Source organism: Nicotiana tomentosiformis, chromosome 9 (genome assembly GCF_000390325.3).
Source record: "Nicotiana tomentosiformis chromosome 9, ASM39032v3, whole genome shotgun sequence".
NCBI lineage: Eukaryota > Viridiplantae > Streptophyta > Magnoliopsida > Solanales > Solanaceae > Nicotiana > Nicotiana tomentosiformis.
This window is the reverse complement of record NC_090820.1, coordinates 38757339-38775264: the sequence shown is the minus strand read 5'-3', so window position 1 is coordinate 38775264 and position 17926 is coordinate 38757339.

Below are 17926 nucleotides of genomic sequence, written 5' to 3'. Positions count from 1 at the left end.
GATTCAGGATAGATTTGGAAGAACAATTCTTGTTTTAGAAGCTCAAATGAAAAGAGTTAACTGGAGTTTGACTTTTGTGTAGACGACTCCTGAATGGTATTTTGATGAATCCAGTAGCTTCGTATGGTGATTTTGGACTTTGGAGTATGTCCGGATTTGGATTTAGAGGTCCGTGGGTTAATTTGATGCATTTTGGCGAAAGTTGAAAAGTTGAAGGTTTGGAAGGTTGTGAGGTTTGACCGGGAGTTGACCTTATTGATATCGGATTCAAATTTCGATTTCGGGAGTTGGAATACCCCCATTATGTCATTTGGGACTTGCATGCAAAATTTGACGTCATTCCTGGTTGATTTATTATGATTCAGCACGAGTTGTAGAAGTTGAAAGTTCATAAGTTCATTAAGTTTGATTTGAGGTACGATTCGTAGTTTTGACATTGTTTGATGTGATTTGAGGCATCGAGTAGGTCTGCGTTATATTTTGGGATTGGTTGGTATGATTGGATGGGATCCCGAGGGCCCCGGATGTGTTTCAGACGAGTTGCGGATCATTTTGGAACCTTGTTGCATTGCTGAAGGGCCTGGTTACTGATGCCATCGCACCTGCGGATAAAGGACCGCAGATGCGGCGCCGCAGAAGCGACCAACAAGGCGCATATGCGAACTTTGTGGGAGAAGGCAGGGACCGCAAATACGATCGTCCTATCGCAGAAGTGGAACCGCCCTTGCGGTAGAGGTGTCGCAGAAGCGTGAGCGCAGGAGTGCCTTTGCAGAAGCGACCTTGTGACCGCAAAAGCGGAATCTCTCGCAGATTGTTATATTTTGAGGGTTTGCCCATTTTTATCATATCTTGAGTTGTAGACCTCAGTTTTAGGCGATTTTGGAGGGGTTCTTCACGACTTGGATTGGGGTAAGTGTCCTTTACCTGGATTTGATTATATTTCATGATTCCATCGTTGTTTTTATCATTAAATTAGTGATTTGAGTTGGAGAAAATTGGAAATTTTTGCAAAAATTTTCAAAAATATAAAATGATGATTTGAAGGACGATTTGATGTCGGAATTGGATAATTTAGGTATGATTGGACTCGTATAGAAATGAGTGTTCGAATTTTATGAATTTTGTCGGGTTTTGAAGTGCGAGCCCGGAGTTGACTTTTTGAGTTGACTTTTTAGTTTTCATTAAATATCAAAGTTTTATTATCTGGAATTATTTCCTATGATTTTTATTTATGATATTAAGTTATTTTGGCTAGATTTGAGCCGTCCGTAGGTTTGTTTCACACTAGAAAGTCATTTTAAAGTATTGATTTGGCTTCTTTGAGGTAAGTATCTTGCATAACTTTGTGTGAGAGAAACTACCCCTTAGGATTTGAGTCGTTTGTGCTAATTGTGTCATGTGAAACCGTGTACGTGAGGTGACGAGTACGTACTCGGGTTTGTTTGTAAAAGACCGATTTAGACTCTTAGACTTCTTTCATATATTTGTTTGAACTTGTTAGCACATGTTATATCTTTTATTTGTCTTGTTTACTCTCATATGCCTTATTTGATGTGTTAGTACATGTCATATCCCTTACTTGTCAAGTTTACTCTTATATGTTTTATTTGAAGTTGTTACCTCTTTTATCATTATGTGACTTCCATTATTGTTGAGTTATTCTTAATTGAATTTGTTGTTACATGATATCCTTTTATTGCCCGGTTATTCTCATGCATTTAGACATAGTTGCTAGTTCATGCCATCTCTTTCATTGTTAGCTTATTCCATACACTAGAATCCGAAGTTTGCCATTTCATGGAAAACCTTCATTAGCGAGTGTATCCTTAAACAATTAATTGAAGTTGAAGTTATTGAAAGCCATGGATTTATTTTTATTGAACTTGTGTTTAAAGGGAGTGTTGTTCCTTGTTGAATTACTTTCCCGTTCATTTCGCTGTTATTGAGATTCTATACACGTTGTGTTTGAGCCGTGGGCTATTTGTTGTGGAAATATTGATATTGTTGGTTCTTTGGAAAGATTGTGGCCTATGGGCACTTGTGGTATTAGTTGATTTGTCGCGTTGTTGTGATATTAGCACATGTGGATTGTTGTGTGGTTTGGTTATTGTTATGTAGAGCATAAGGGTGGCATCTCATTGTTGTTGTTATGCGGGGCATAAGGGTGGCATCCCACTGTTGTTGATTGCACGGAGTGATATGGGTAGTTATTTTGTTAATGTCCGGGAGGAGCGATAAGGGTGGATATTATGCGGAGTGATACAAGTGGCTATCAGAGTGATACGGGTGGCTATCAGAGAGATAAGGGTGGCAAATGCTAGGGATGATGTGTGATGGCCTGGGGGCTATTGGTGGCTATTGGTGATATTCGTGTGATGGTGTATTTTTCCTTGTGTATGTCATACACCTTACGTGACTTGTTATGTTGCTTCAATGAGCTACTCGATGTCTTTGATATTACTTGTTGATTTGGGTTGTAATAGTACTCTTGCACAAGCATACACCGTGGCATGCCACTTATCCTAGTTCAGAAGTATGAAACTTGACATTTATTGATCATGCCCATGTATTCTTGTATTATCTGCTTTTATTTTGATATGAGCCTGCGACCTTGTCGGGCGGATTGTAATTGTGAGCCCATGATCATGCCAGGCTGATTGAGATATTGGCACGTGAGTTGTTCGTGCGGTTGTGATTTGAAATGTGGGCACAAGGTGCTGTGAGCATATAATTGTGGGTTGAGACTCGTGACTTGTGACTATGAGATGAGGTATCTCGGAGTAATTTCATTGCGAAACTTGTGCTAGAATGGTTTGACTTAATTTGTTGTTATTTGTTTTTCTTATTTGGTTTCAATGGTACTTTCACGGTGTTCGTATTACTTTACTGTTTATATCATATATTGATTCTTGTTGCCATTTACTGATTCTTGCTTTCTTTATTAGTTTTTTTTACTTCTATACTGCATAGGTTATCTTGACTAGTAGGTATTGTCACGACCCTAATTTTTCTCCGTAGGATGTCGTGATGGCACCTAATCTCTATGACTAGGTAAGCCTAACAATTAATAACAACTGAACAGATATAATTAACAAGTTACCAAGAACAAACTGAATAACGGATAAAACCTTCCGAAAACAGAATCTCACAATACACACCCCAAAATTGGTGGAACTGATACAGAGTATAACTACAGTAACTATTACACACTGTCCGAAAGAAAATACAACAGTAAATGAGAATAAGGGAAGGAGACTCCGAGGCCTGCGGACGCCAAGCATGTATACCTTGAAGTCTCCGATGAAAATAGCTAGCAGGTATTCTCTAACGACCAGCACGAATAGACGTACCTGGATCTGTACAAAAATGTGTAGAAGCGGAGTATGAGTACACCACAACGGTACCCAATAAGTATCAAGCCTAGCCTCAGTAGAGTAGTGACGAGGCCAGGTCAAGACACCTACTAGGATATAAATAAGCAGTATAGAAATTTAATAAGGATAAATAATGGAAACCAAGAAATAACTGATACGAAACAAGATAATAACCTGATCAAATACCAGAAACTAAACATGGGAATACATAAAAGAAGCAACTGAAGGAAACCCAAGTGATCATATACGGACAACAACTGCTAGAACAAATAAGAATGAAACAACAAGAGGGTTCCCACCAAACTCTTTGCAACATGAAATAAATAGCATGAATCACAACGAGGTACCGCCTCGTATTCACATTACTTCCATTTTAATCATAATCTTTCTTTATATAGCCGCGTGAGCCTTACATTTGAAATAGGTTTTAAAAAAAGTTTCCCTGAAATAGCTACATGAACTTTAGCCCACCTTATGACGTCGCGTGGCTTCACGTAGTTCTCCTACAAGCAACACGCACATAAGTTCTACCTTATACCGCCGCATGCACATCAACCCCAAGCCTTATACTGCCTCATGTGCATCAATATCACATTACAATAACAATTCGCACCACAAGTGCCCATATATCACAATTTACCAACAATCCACAATATCAATGTTTCCACCACTACAACGGGTACAAAAATAACAACAACAACAACAACGAATGTAAAATGCTCAAAAGGGAGATGTTTCAATAATAACAATTTCGCCTCAACATGATAACGACTTTCACCACTTCAACACCAATAACTCAACAGTGAGAGACAATGCATAACCACGATGTTAAATAAGAATAACTCATAATGGAAGAGATAACATGAAGCAATAACTCCAAATAATGGAAGTCAACAATGAAAGAGATGACATGAACAATAACTTCAATTAATAATAATCAACAATGAAAAAAATAACATGTATAATGACTTCAAATAATGATAATCAACAGTGAAGAGATAGCATGTGACAATAAAAGAAGTAACAAGTTCAACTAGAGCATGAGAGCAAATAATCAATTAGGAGGTAGGACAAGTGTTAACGAAATCATTTAAGACATGTAAATATAGACTAACACTAGTAAAAATAGATTGACTAAGAGTATTAAAATATAATATGGCATTCAATTAAAGCATGGAAGTAGTCTAAGTAGCCTAAACCTGTCAAATACCACGTACAACCCATGTACCCACTCGTCACTTTGCGTACACAGATTTCACTTAGCACAATCGAATCAAACAATATCAATCCTAAGGGGTAGTTCCCCCCCCCCCACGAAGTTAGGCAAGATACTTATCTCAACTAGGCCAATTCAACGCTCAGAAATAGCTTTTCCCTTAAAATTCACCTCCACACGGCTCAAATCTAACCAAAATCGACTTAATATCATCAAACAATGCTAGAAAATTCAATTGCAATGGATAAAGCTAAAATCTTTACACTTTTCCCAAAAGGTCAACAAAAGTCAATTCGGGTTCAATGGTAGATTCCGTCTACCCAGGACCTCACGAGTTCATATATGTGGGTAGTTTCAAAATTCGAGTCCAAATCGACTCTCATAAATCAATTTCTTATTTTTCAAAAATTTGACAAAGTTTCACAAATTTTCACTTTGATTCATATGGTTTTGATGTTAAAATCTAAGATATGTTGATGGAATATGATTAGAAATAGATTAGAATCACTTACTCAAGGTTTGTGGGTTAAAATCCACTCTCCAAATCGCCTCCTACCGAGTCTAGGGTTCAAAAATGAGAGAATTAGAGATAAATCCCGACTTTCAGCCCTTATGTTCAGCTGCAGTTATTACAATTGCGATATGGGTTCGCAATTATGAAGAGAACCTCACAAATGCGGCACTGAAGGACTGGGAAGCTCTTCGCAAATGCAAAGATGGGATCACATTTGCGACCCCTGCTGCCCTTGCAAAAGCGACATTTTTGTCGCAATTGCGAACTACCCAAACCCATACCACTTCGTAATCGCGAGCCTGGCATCGCAATTGCGACACCTGACGCCCTCCTCATAAGCTCGCAAATGCGACCCTGGTGTTCGCAATTGCGAAACCAGAGCACCATACACTAGTTTTCTTGCAATTTCAGTCCAAAATACTCCGGAACATGTCCGAAAATCATCCTAGCCCTTGGGGCTCCAAACCAAACATCTATACAAGTCTAAGAACATCATACAAACTCGCTTGCGCTATTAAAACACAAAAACAACATCTAAAATTACGAATTGAACTCTAAAATGCATGAATTTCGAAGAAAGTGTCAAGAACTTCTAGAATTACAACTAAACGTCAGAATCCTATCAAATCAACTCCAAACGACACCAAATTTTGCAGACAAGTACTAAATACTATAACGGACCTATTCCAAGTTCCAAAATTAAATTTGGAGCTCGATAGATAAAATTCAATCTACGGTTAAACGTTTCAACTTCAAATGGTCAAATTTCACAAATCAATATAAATCAACTTACGGACTTCCAAAATCAATTCCTGGCATATGCCCAAGTCCGAAATCACGATACGAAGCTATCAGAGCCATAAAAACACAGTTTCGGGGTCGTTTTCACAAAGTCAAAGTTTGGCCAATAGTTTTTAATTTAAACTTCTAAGTTAAAAATCAAGGATCCAAATCAACCCGAAAGATTCCCGGAACGAAACTAACTGACCCCGTAAATCATAAAATCATAAAACACATGTGTGAAGAATAAAAAAGGGTAATGTGGCGCAATTACACAAAACAACCGATCGGGTTGTTACATTCTCCCCCGCTTAAAACAAAAGTTTGTCCTCGGACGTGCATATGGACATACCTGAAGCGGTGAATAGATGAGGATAGCGACTCCGCATGTCGTGCTCGGTCTCCCAGGTAGCCTCCTCGACTGGATGACCCCTCATCACACCCTTCGTGGGTGAAATCTGGAGAAAGACTCGCTCTCCAACCATGAATGCAACATTGCGAACCTTCTGATCCACATAATACTTCTGTCTAGTTAGGCCGTACGAAGCCGATCCCGGATCAACTTGACCTTCTCCAAAGCATCCTGAACTAGATCCATGCCTAATAACTTAGCCTCTCCCGGCTCAAACAACCCATCTGGAGAACGTCACCGTATCCCATATAGGGCCTCATAGGGAACCATATGAATACTCGACTAGTAGCTATTGTTGTAGGCAAACTCCGCAAGTGGAAGAAATGATCCCAAGAACCCCAGAAATTCATAACACAGGCATGAAGCATATCCTCAAATTTCTGAATAGTGCGCTAGGACTGTCTGTCCGTCTAAGGGTGAAATGCTGTACTCAACTCAACCTGTGTGCCTAGCTCATGCCGTACAGCTTTCTAGTAACGCGATGTGAACTGCGTACCCTGGTCGGAGATGATGGATACCTGTAAACCATGAAGTCGGACAATCTCGCGGATGCAGATTTGAGCCAGCTGCTCTGAAGAATAGGTAGTCACTGCCGAAATAAAATGAGCCGACTTAGTCAACCTGTCCATAACCACTCATACCATGTCAAACTTCTTCTGAGTCAGTGGGAGTCCAACAACGAAGTCCATGGTGATACACTCCTATTTTCACTAGGGAATCTCAAGCCACTGAAGCAAACCACTCGGCCGCTGATGCTCATACTTCACCTGCTGACAATTTAGGCATCGAGCTACATACTCCACTATGTCTTTCTTCATCCTCCTCCACCAATGGTATTGCCTCAAGTCCTGATACATCTTAGCGGCACCCAGATGAATGGAGTACCGCGAACTATGGGCCTCCTGAAGAATCAACTCACGCAAACTATCCATACCGGGCACACATAATCGGCCTTGCATCCGTAACAGACCGTCATCCCCAATTGTAACCTCCTTGGCATCGCCATGCTGAACTGTGTCCTTGAGGACAAACAAATGGGGGTCATCATACTAACGCTCTCTGATATGGTCATATAGAGAAGACCGAGAAACCACGCAGGCAATAACTCGACTGGGCTCCGAAACATCCAATCTAACAAACTAGTTGGCTAAGGCCTAAGCATCCAATGCTAATGGCCTCTCTACTGCCGGTAGATATGCTAAACTACCCAAACTCTCCGCCTTTCGACTTAAGGCATCGACTACCACATTGGCCTTCCCGGGATGATATAGAATTGTGATATCATAGTCCTTAAGCAATTCTAACTACCTCCGCTTCCACAAGTTGAGATCTTTCTATTTGAACAGATACCGTAGACTCCGGTGGTCGGTAAAGATGTCAAAGGGGACACCGTATAAATAATGGTACCAGATCTTCAAGGAATGAACAATGGCTACCAACTCCAAGTCGTGGACTAGATAATTCTTCTCATGGGTCTTTAGCAGTCTAGATGCATAGGCAATCACCCTACCGTCTTGCATCAACACCGTGCCAAGGCCAACACATGACGCATCACAATACATAATGTAAGACCTCGAGCTCGTAGGCAACACCAATACTGGGGCTGTAGCCAAAGTAGTCTTGAGCTTTTGAAAGCTCGCCTCGCACTCCTCAGACCATCTGAAAGGAACACCCTTCTGAGTCAATCTGGTCATAGGTGCAACAATAAATAAGAAGCCCTATATGAAACGAAGATAATACCTGACCAAACTAAGGAAACTCTGGATCTTGGTAGTTGAAGACAGTTTGGGCCAACTCTGCACAACCTAAATGTTCTTCGGATCCACCTTGATCCTCTCACTTGACACCACATGACCCAAAAACTCCACCAAATCAAGCCAGAATTTAGACTTTGAGAATTTTGCATACAACTTTTGTACTCTCAAGGTTTGAAGCACGATCCTCAAGTGCTGCTCATGATCTTCCCGACTGAGGGAGTACACCAAGATGTCATCAATAAACACAATGATGAACGAATTAAGATAAGGTTGGAATACACTGTTCATTAGGTGCATAAATGCTGTTAGGGTATTGGTCAGCTGAAATGATATCATGGGGAACTCGTAGTGACCATATCGAGTCCTGAAGGCAGTTTTCGGAATATTATGATCCCGAATATTTAGCTGATGATAACCTGACCGCAAATCAATCTTTGAGAACATTGACACCTTGTAGCTAATCAAATAAGCAATCAATGTGTGGCAATGGATACCTATTCTTCACTGTAACCTTGTTCAACTGACGATAATCATTACACATGTGCATAGAACCATCCTCTTCTTCACAAACAAGACCGAAGCACCCCACGACGATACACTAGGCCTAATGAAACCCTTATCAAGCAACTCTTGTAACTGCTCCATTAACTCTTTCAGGTTTGCTGCTGCCATACAATATAGTGGAATAGAAATTGGCTGAGTGCCACGCAACAAGTCAATACCAAAGTCGATATCCCTATCGGGTGGCATGCCTAGAAGATCCACCAAAAATATATCTGAAAAGTCTCTCACTACTAGAACTGACTCAGCGGTAGGAGTATCAGTACTGATATATCTCACGAAGGCTAGATAAGCATCATACCCTTTCTCGACCATCCGCTGAGAATGATACAACCCTGCTAGGAACATGTGATGACCCGATAGGTCATTTATAGTTTTATCCTTCATTTCTGTGTTCTGAGACCTCGAATAGCTACGTTTATCCTTCCTCAATTTGTGTGCACAGTTTGTGTCCTTTTTCCAAAAAATTTTTATATGAAAAATTGATAAAAATGTTTAGCCTTAAAACTTATTTGAGTTGACTACGGGCAATGTTTTGTGTAAACGGACCCAAATAAGTGTTTTGTCGGTCTCGATGGATCCGTATTATGATTTGGGACTTGGGCGTATGCTCGGAATCGAATTCAGTAGTCCCTAACTTGATTTAATGTAATTTGTTGAAAACTAGTAATTTGAAAGCTAAAAGAATTTCTAAGTTTGACCGTAGGTTGAGTTTATTGCTGTTGGGTTCCAATTTTAGTTCCAGAACTTGGTATAGGTTCATTTCAGTATTTATAACTTATCTGCAAAATTTAGTGCAAAATGGAGTTGATCTGACGTGATTCAGATATCTGGTTGTGAAGTTGCATGTTCTTGAGTTTCTTAGAAAATATCATTCATTTTGATGTCCGATTCATAGTTCTAGGTGTTATTTTTGTGTTTTGATCATGCAAGCAAGTTCGTTTGATATTATTACACTTGTGTTCATATTTGGTTTGGAGCCCCGAGGGCTCGAGTGAGTTTCAGATGTGTGTCAGTGAGTTTGGTAGTAGCTGTTATGATCTGGTGTGCAGGTCTCGCAAAAGCGAGATCAGTGGTCGCATCTGCGACAAATGGCCAAGTTTGTGAGGATCGCATATGCGAACATCCTGTTTGCAATTGCGAAGATGGCCTGGGGCAGCAGGGATCGAATTTTTGATTATTTGATCGCTTTTACGACCTGTCCAAGTTTGCATTTGTGAACATATCATCGCAAATGTGATGACAGCATAGATGTGGGGAGTTTGCATTTGCGATTGCTTCTTTGCATTTGCGGGGTTCGCATTTGCGATATCTGTGCCTGGATGAATAGCTGAGGGACGGGATTTTAGCCTCACTTTTCATATTTTGGAACCCTAAACACACTAGAGGCGATTTTCGAAGAGGATTTTCTTTCCAAAAACTATGGTGAGAAACTTTAATCTACTTCTTTTCAATTACCCAATACTTTCCATGTGTTTTCAATATTAAATCTAGGATTTTCATGGTAGAAATAACGAATTTGGGTGGAATTGAGGTTTTTTTTAAAATTGAGATTTAGACCTCAAATTGAGATCGGCTTTCGAAACTAATCACATAATCGGGCTAGGGTGAATGGGTAATCGAGTTTTTGTCCGAATCTCGGGTTTTGACCGAGCGGGCCCGGGATTGATTTTTGTTGACTTTTTGAAAAAAGTATAAAGATCTTAACTTTATGTATTGTAATTGATTTCCCTAGCATTGTTTGTTGATATTAAGTCAATTTTGGTTAGATTCGGTTGGTTCGAAGGTGAATTTTGGAAAAAAGGCCCCGGTTGAGCTTTGATTTGCTGGCGGAGCGAGGTAAGTGTTGGGTCTAACCTTGATTTGAGGGAATTAGGAACTCTTAAGCTATGTGCTATGTGAATTACATGTGTAGCGGCGTATATACGAGGTGACGAGTGTATATACGCAGTCAAAATAGTTGTTTTCATCCTTTCCCGTATTTCATTAATTGTCTCATTCAACGTCTTAACTGTTACATGTCTTAGTTGCTTTCTATGCCATAAACTTGTTACTTTTCATCTATTTACTCGTGTTTTGAAATGCTCGTTTATTCCATGCTTCCATGTTTAATTGCTACCTTCCTTACTTGTCTTAGTTGTACACCCTAATTATCGTATATTTGGTTTGTCTTGTTGCTTAGTATTAATTATAACATTCCTTGATTTGGTATGAGGTTCCGTTATGGCTTTGATTTCATATTCTTTAATCGTAGAGATTCTTGTGATTTGAGTTGTTGAGTTGATTACATTTATTGATTTTGCTTATGGATCGGGTTGCACGCCGTAATGGGAGGAATAAGGGAGGACTGATATTGATATGGTGGGATCGGGTTGCATGGCACAACAGATTTGATATGTGATTTTGATATAGTGAAATAAGGGAGGGTTATGATATTGATTCTGATTATATGGTGGGAGCGGGTTGCGCGCCGTAACGGATTTTTCATGTTATTCTTGATATTGATGTGGTGAAATAAGGGAGGATTGTGTTTGTACAGTGGGATGGGGTAGCGCGCCGCAACGGATTTTGTGTTTTGTATCCATTGTTGTATTGTGTTAGCTTTTATTGTTTTCATACAAGATTCCGAGGACTGATGTTTCTGGTTTTACTGATTTCGAGGATTGAGTTTATTTTTACAAGTTAACTACTTTACTTTTCCTATGTTCCTTTCTTGCTATTATTATTATTATTATACATCGTACATGTTATTGTAAGTGATCCGCCTTAGCCTTGTCACTACTTCATCGAGGTTAGGCTCGACACTTATAGAGTATATGGGGTCGGTTGTACTCATACTACTCTCTGCACTTCCTGTGCAGATTTTGGAGTCGGTCTAAGCGACGATGAGTAAATTGCTCGGATTGATTGCCTGATAGAGACTTGAGGTACAACTGCTCGACGTTCGCAGCCCTGAAGTCCCCTTCTACCTTTTCCTAGATGTTTATTTCATTTCATATGGTTATAATTTCATTCAGACCATTATCTGCATTATTCTAGTCGCTCGTGTACTTGTAACACAAGTTCTGGAATTGTATCTAGATATCGCTGTTGTTATGGTTTTTCTCACTCTATTTCAGCTTATTTAGTTTCTTGGTTATTATTTAATTTGAATTGTTAAAAATTTCAAAAGAAATATTCTAACGTTGACTTGCCTAGCAAGTGAAATGTTAGACGCCATCACGGTCCCGAGGGTGGGAATTTTGGGTCGTGACAGAACATAATCTAATACACTTACCTGGGGTCAGTTTTCACAGCTATTTCTAGAGAATTTTATCCCTGTCACTATGAGAGAGGATTACCGCAGGCAGTTTGAGCATCTTCATCCGGGTAGTATGACTGTTACCCAGTTCGAGACTCGATTGGTGGACCTAGCTGGCCATGCCATTATCTTGCTTCCTACTGAGAGGGGAGAGTGAGGAGATTCATTGATGGGCTCATTTTCACTATCAGGCTACAGATGGCCAAGGAGGCTAGAGATGATATTACTTTTCAGAGGGCTGTAGATATTTCTAGGTGGATCGAGATGGTTCGTGCTCAGGAAGGGGGGCCGGTGTTTGATAAGAGGCCTCGTCATTCCGGTAGTTTCAGTGGTGCCTCATCTGGAGGCAGGGGTACTTTTGGTAGAGGCCATCCTCCCAAGCAATTTCAGCAAGCGCTTCAAGCATCTTACAATGCTTCAGGGAGTCGTGGTCCTTATGCGCCCCATTCTGGGCAGCCAGCCTATAATGGACCATCAGCTCCTATCAGTGTGCCTCCAATTCAGAGCTATCACCATAGTTATCCAGCCCATTCGGGTCAGCTTCAGCAACCACAACAGCATGATGTGTGTTTTGAGTGTGGAGGTACTGGTTACATAAGGAGGTTCTGTTTGAGATTGTTAGGCAGCATGCCACAACAGAGTTCTCGTGCCATGGTCCCAGCACCGGTTTCTCCACCACCCGCTCAGCCAGCTAGAGGCAAGGGTCAGTCAGCCAAAGGTGGAGGATAGGCCGTTAGAGTTGGAGGTCAGGCCATTAGAGGTGGAGTCCAGCCAGCTAAAGGCCGTCCCAGAGATGTAGTTCAGAGTGGTGGGGCCTAGCCCCGATTCTATGCTTTCCCAGCTAGGCCTGAGGTCGAGTCATCTAATGCCGTTATCACAGGTATTGTTCCAATTTTCCATAGAGACCCTTCAATTCTATTTGATCTGGGCTCTTCTTATTTCTACGTGTCATCCTATTTTACCTCATGTCTAGTTGTGCCTCATGATTCTTTGATCGCTCCTGTGTATGTGTCTATGCCCGTGGGAGATTCTATTGTTGTAGATCGTGTCTATCGCTCGTGTGCGATTACTATTGGGAGTCTTGAGACTAGCGTAGATCTTCTACTTCTTGATATGGTAGATTTTGATGTTATCTTGGGTATGGATTGGCTGTCACCTTATCATGCTATGTTGGACTGTCATGCCAAGATGGTGATCTTATCCATGCCGGGTTGCCTCGATTAAAGTGGAGAGGGACACTTGGCCATTCTACCAACAAGGTTATTTCTTATGTCAAGGCTCGACGTATGGTCGCGCAGGGATGTCTATCTTATTTGGCCTATGTTTGTGATTCGAGTGCGGAGGTTCCTTCATTGGATTCAGTATCAGTTGTGCATGAGTTTCCAACGGTATTCCCTGCAAATTTACCGGGGATGCCACCCGACAGAGATATTGACTTCTATATTGATTTGGCTCCAGGCACCCAGCCCATTTCTATTCCACCATACCATATGGCCCCACGGAGTTGAAGGAGCAGTTGCAAGATTTGCTTGATAAGGGATTCATTAGACCTAGTGTCTCACCCTAGGGTGCACCCGTGTTGTTCGTGAACAAGAAAGATGGGTTGATGAGGATATGTATAAACTATCAGCAGTTGAACAAAGTCACCATCAAGCACAAGTATCCGTTGCCATGGGTTAATGACTTATTTGATCAGCTTTAGGGTGCCAAAGTGTTTTTGAAGATTGATTTGAGGTCTGGCTACCATCAGTTGAAGATTAGGGCATTCGATGTCCCTAAGATGACTTTTCAGACTCGGTATAGGCATTATAAGTTCATAGTGATGTCATTTGTGTTGACAAATGCCCCAGCATCATTTATGGATTTGATGAACTGGGTGTTCAAGCCCTATTTGGATTTTTTTGTGATTGTATTCATTGATGATATCTTGATCTATTCCCGTAGTCGAGAGGATCATGATCAACATCTTCGGATTATACTTCAGACTCCGAGAGATAGCCAGTTATATGCCAAGTTTTCAAAGTGTGAGCTTTGGTTAGACTCAGTCACCTTTTTGGTGCATGTTGTATCAGTAGAGGGCATAAAAGTGGATCCTAAGAAGATTGAGGCAGTTCATACCTGGCCTAGACCTACTTCAGCTACAGAGATCTGGAGTTTCCTAGGTTTGGCGGGTTATTGTTGCCGGTTCGTGGATGGGTTTTCTTCCATAGCAACCCCATTGACTAGATTGACCCAGAAGAGTGCCCCATTCAGATGGTCAGATGAGTATGAGATGAGCTTTCAGAAGTTCAAGACTGCTTTGACTACGACACCAGTGTTGGTGTTGCCCATAGGTTTAGGATCCTACACGGTGTATTGTGATGCATCTCGTATTGGGCTTGGTGCAATATTGATGTAGGATAGCAGGGTGATTGCATACGCGTCGCGACAGTTGAAGGTTCATGAGAAAAATTACCCTATTCTTGACTTAGAGTTGGTAGCCATTGTTCATGCGCTGAAGATTTGGAGGAACTATATTTATGGCGTGTTGTGTGAGTTATTCATGGATCATTTGAGTCTACAGTATTTGTTCAAGCAAAAGGATCTCAACTTGAGGCATAGGAGGTGTTTGGAGGTGTTGAAAGACAATGATATCACCATTTTGTATCATCCCGGAAAGGCCAATGTGGTGGCCGATGCCTTGAGTAGAAAGGCTATGAGCATGGGTAGCCTTACGTATACTCTAGTTGGTGAAAGGCCGCTTGCAGCAGATGTTCAGGCTTTGGCCAATCAGTCTGTGAGTTTAGATGTTTCGGAGCCCAGTCGTGTTCTAGCTTGCAGTCTCTTGATCTTCCTTGTATGAGCGCATCAGAGAGCGTCAGTATGATGACCCCTATTTGCTTGTCTGTAAGGATACGGTGGGGCACGGTGGTGCCAAACAGGTTACTGTTGGAGATGATGGGGTCTTACGGATGTAGGGTCATATTTGTGTGCCCAATGTGGATGGGCTTCGTGAGTTGATTCTTGAGGAGACCCACAGTTCTTGGTATTTTATTCATCTGGGTGCCGCCAAGATGTATCAAGACTTGAGGAAGCATTATTGGTGGAGAAGGATGAAAAAGGATATAGTTGCATATGTAGCTCGGTGTCTAAATTGCTAGCAAGTAAAGTTCGAGCATCAGAGGTCTGGTGGTCTGCTTCAGAGGCTAGAGATTCCTGAGTGAAAGTGGGAGCGTATCACTATGGATTTTGTTGTTGGACTCCCACGAACTCAGAAGAATTTCAACGCGGTATGGGTCATTGTGGACAGGTTGACCAAGTCAGCACATTTCATCTCAGTGGTAGTTACCTATTCTTCAGAGCGGTTAGCTGAGATCTACATCCGCGAGATCATCTGTCTTCACGGTGTGCCCGTGTATATCATTTCTGATCGAGGTACACAGTTCACCTTGCACTTTTGGAGGGTAGTATAATGTGAGTTAGGCACGCGAGTGGAGTTGAATACAACATTTCACCCTAGACGGACGAATAGTACGAGCGCACTATTCAGATATTAGAGGATATGCTTCACGCTTGCATTATGGATTTCGGGGGTTCTTGGGATCAGTTCTTGCCTCTTGTGGAGATGAAGCATTATACAGGAGGCGGTGTCGTTTGCCAGTTGGATGGTTCGAGCCCGGAGAGGATCGGTTATTGGGTACCGATCTGGTTCAGGATCCTTTGGATAAGGTCAAGATTATTCAGAATCGACTTCGCACCGCTCAGTCTAGGCAGAAGAGTTTTTCCGATCATAGAGTTCGTGATGTTGCATTCATGGTTGGAGGGAGGGTATTGCTCTAGGTTTCACCCATGAAAGGTGTGATGAGGTTCAGAAAGAAGGTCAAGTTGAGCCCTAGGTATATCGGACCCTTTGAGATTCTTGAGAGAGTGGGTGAGGTGGCCTACAAGCTAGCATTGCCACCTAGTTCATCAGCAATCCATCAGGTGTTCAATGTGTCCATGCTCCGGAAGTATCACGGTGATCCGTCCCATGTGTTAAATTTCAGCTCAGTCCAATTAGATAAGGATTTGACTTATGATGAGGAGCTGGTGGCTATTCTAGCCCGGCAAGTCTGACAGTTGAGGTCTAAGAGTTATCCTTCAGTTCGAGTGCAATAAGGAGGTCAGCCGATCGAGGCATCCACGTGGGAGTCCGAGTTGGACATGCGGAGTAGATATCCACACCTTTTCACCAGTCCAGGTACCTTTCTATGTTCGTTCGAGGAAGAACGTTTGTTTTAGAGGTGGAGAATATGATGACCCTATAGGTCATTTATAGTTTTACGCTTTATTTCTGTGCTAGACCTCGAATGGCTCTGTTTAGCCTTCCTTGATTTAGTGCGCAGTCCGTGTCCTTTTTCCGGGAAATGTTATATGAAAAATATATAAAAATGTGAAATATAGCCTTAAAACTTATTTGAGTTGACTATGGTCAACATTTTGTGTAAATTGACCCGTATCAGTATTTTGACAGTCTCGGTGGGTCCGTATCGTGATTTGGTACTTGGGCGTATGCCCGAAATCGAATTCGGAACTCCCTAACTTGATTTAACGTAATTTATTGAAAACTAGTAATTTGAAAGCTAAAAGAATTTCTAAGTTTGACCGTAGGTTGACTTTGTTGCTACCAGGTTCGGATTTTGATTTCGAAACTTGGTATAGGTTTATTTCGGTGTTTATAACTTGTCTGCAAAATTTGGTGCAAAACAGAGTTGATTTGACGTGATTTGGACATCCGGATGTAAAGTTGTATGTTCTTGTGTTTCTTTGAAAATATCATTCATTTTGATGTCCGATTCATATTTCTAGGTTGTTTTGGTCGCGTGAGCAAGTTCATGTGATGTTATTTCACTTCTGTGCATATTTGGTTTGGAGATCGAGGGCTCGGGTGAGTTTCGGACGTGTTTAAGAGAGTTTAGTAGTAGCTGGCGTGATCTGGTGTGCAGGTCTCGCAAATGCGAGATCAGTGTTCGCAATTGCGAAAATGGACAAGTATGTGATGATTGCATTTGCGAACATCCTGTTTGCAATTGCGAAGATGGCCTGGGGCAGCAGGTATTGCATTTGCGATTATTTGATTGATTTTGCGACCTGTCCAAGTTTGCATTTGCGAACATATCATTGCAAATGCGATGACAACAGAGATGTGGGGAGTTCACATTTGTGATTGCTTCTTCGCATTTGCAGGGTTCACATTTGCGAATCCCAGGTCGCATTTGCGACATCTACGCCTGGACAAATAGCCGAGGGACGGGATTTTAGCCTCACTTTTCATATTTTGGAACCCTAAACACCCTAGAGGCAATTTTCTAAGAGGATTTTCTTCTCAAAAACATTGGCAAGCAACTTTAATCTATTTCTTTTCAATTACCCATTACTTTCCAAGTGTTTTAACATTAAATCTAGGATTTTCACGGTAGAAATAGGGGATTTGGGTAGAATTGGTATTTTTTTTTTTTGTAAAATTGAGATTTAGACCTCAAATTGAGGACGGATTTCGAAACTAATCACTTAATCGGGCTCGATAGTGAATGGGTAATCGGATTTTGGTTTGCATCTCGGGTTTTGACCAAGCGGGTCCGAGTTGATTTTTGTTAGCTTTTTGGGAAAAGTGTAAAGATCTTAACTTTATGTATTGTAATTGATTTGCCTAGCATTGTTTGTTGATATTAAGTCAATTTTGGTTAGATTTGGTTTGTTCGGAGGCGAATTTTAGAGGAAAGGCCATGATTGAGCTTTGAGTTGCTGAGTTGATTACATTTTTTGATTTTTCTTATGGATCGGGTTGCATGCCGCAACGGGAGGAATAAGGGAGGATTGTTATTGATATGGTGGGATCGGGTTGCATGCCGTAACATATTTGATATGTGATTTTGATATGGTGAAATAAGGGAGAATTATGATATTGGTTCTGATTATATAGTGGGATCGGGTTGCGCGCCTAATAGATTTTACATGTTATTCTTGATATTAATATGGTGATATAAGGGGGG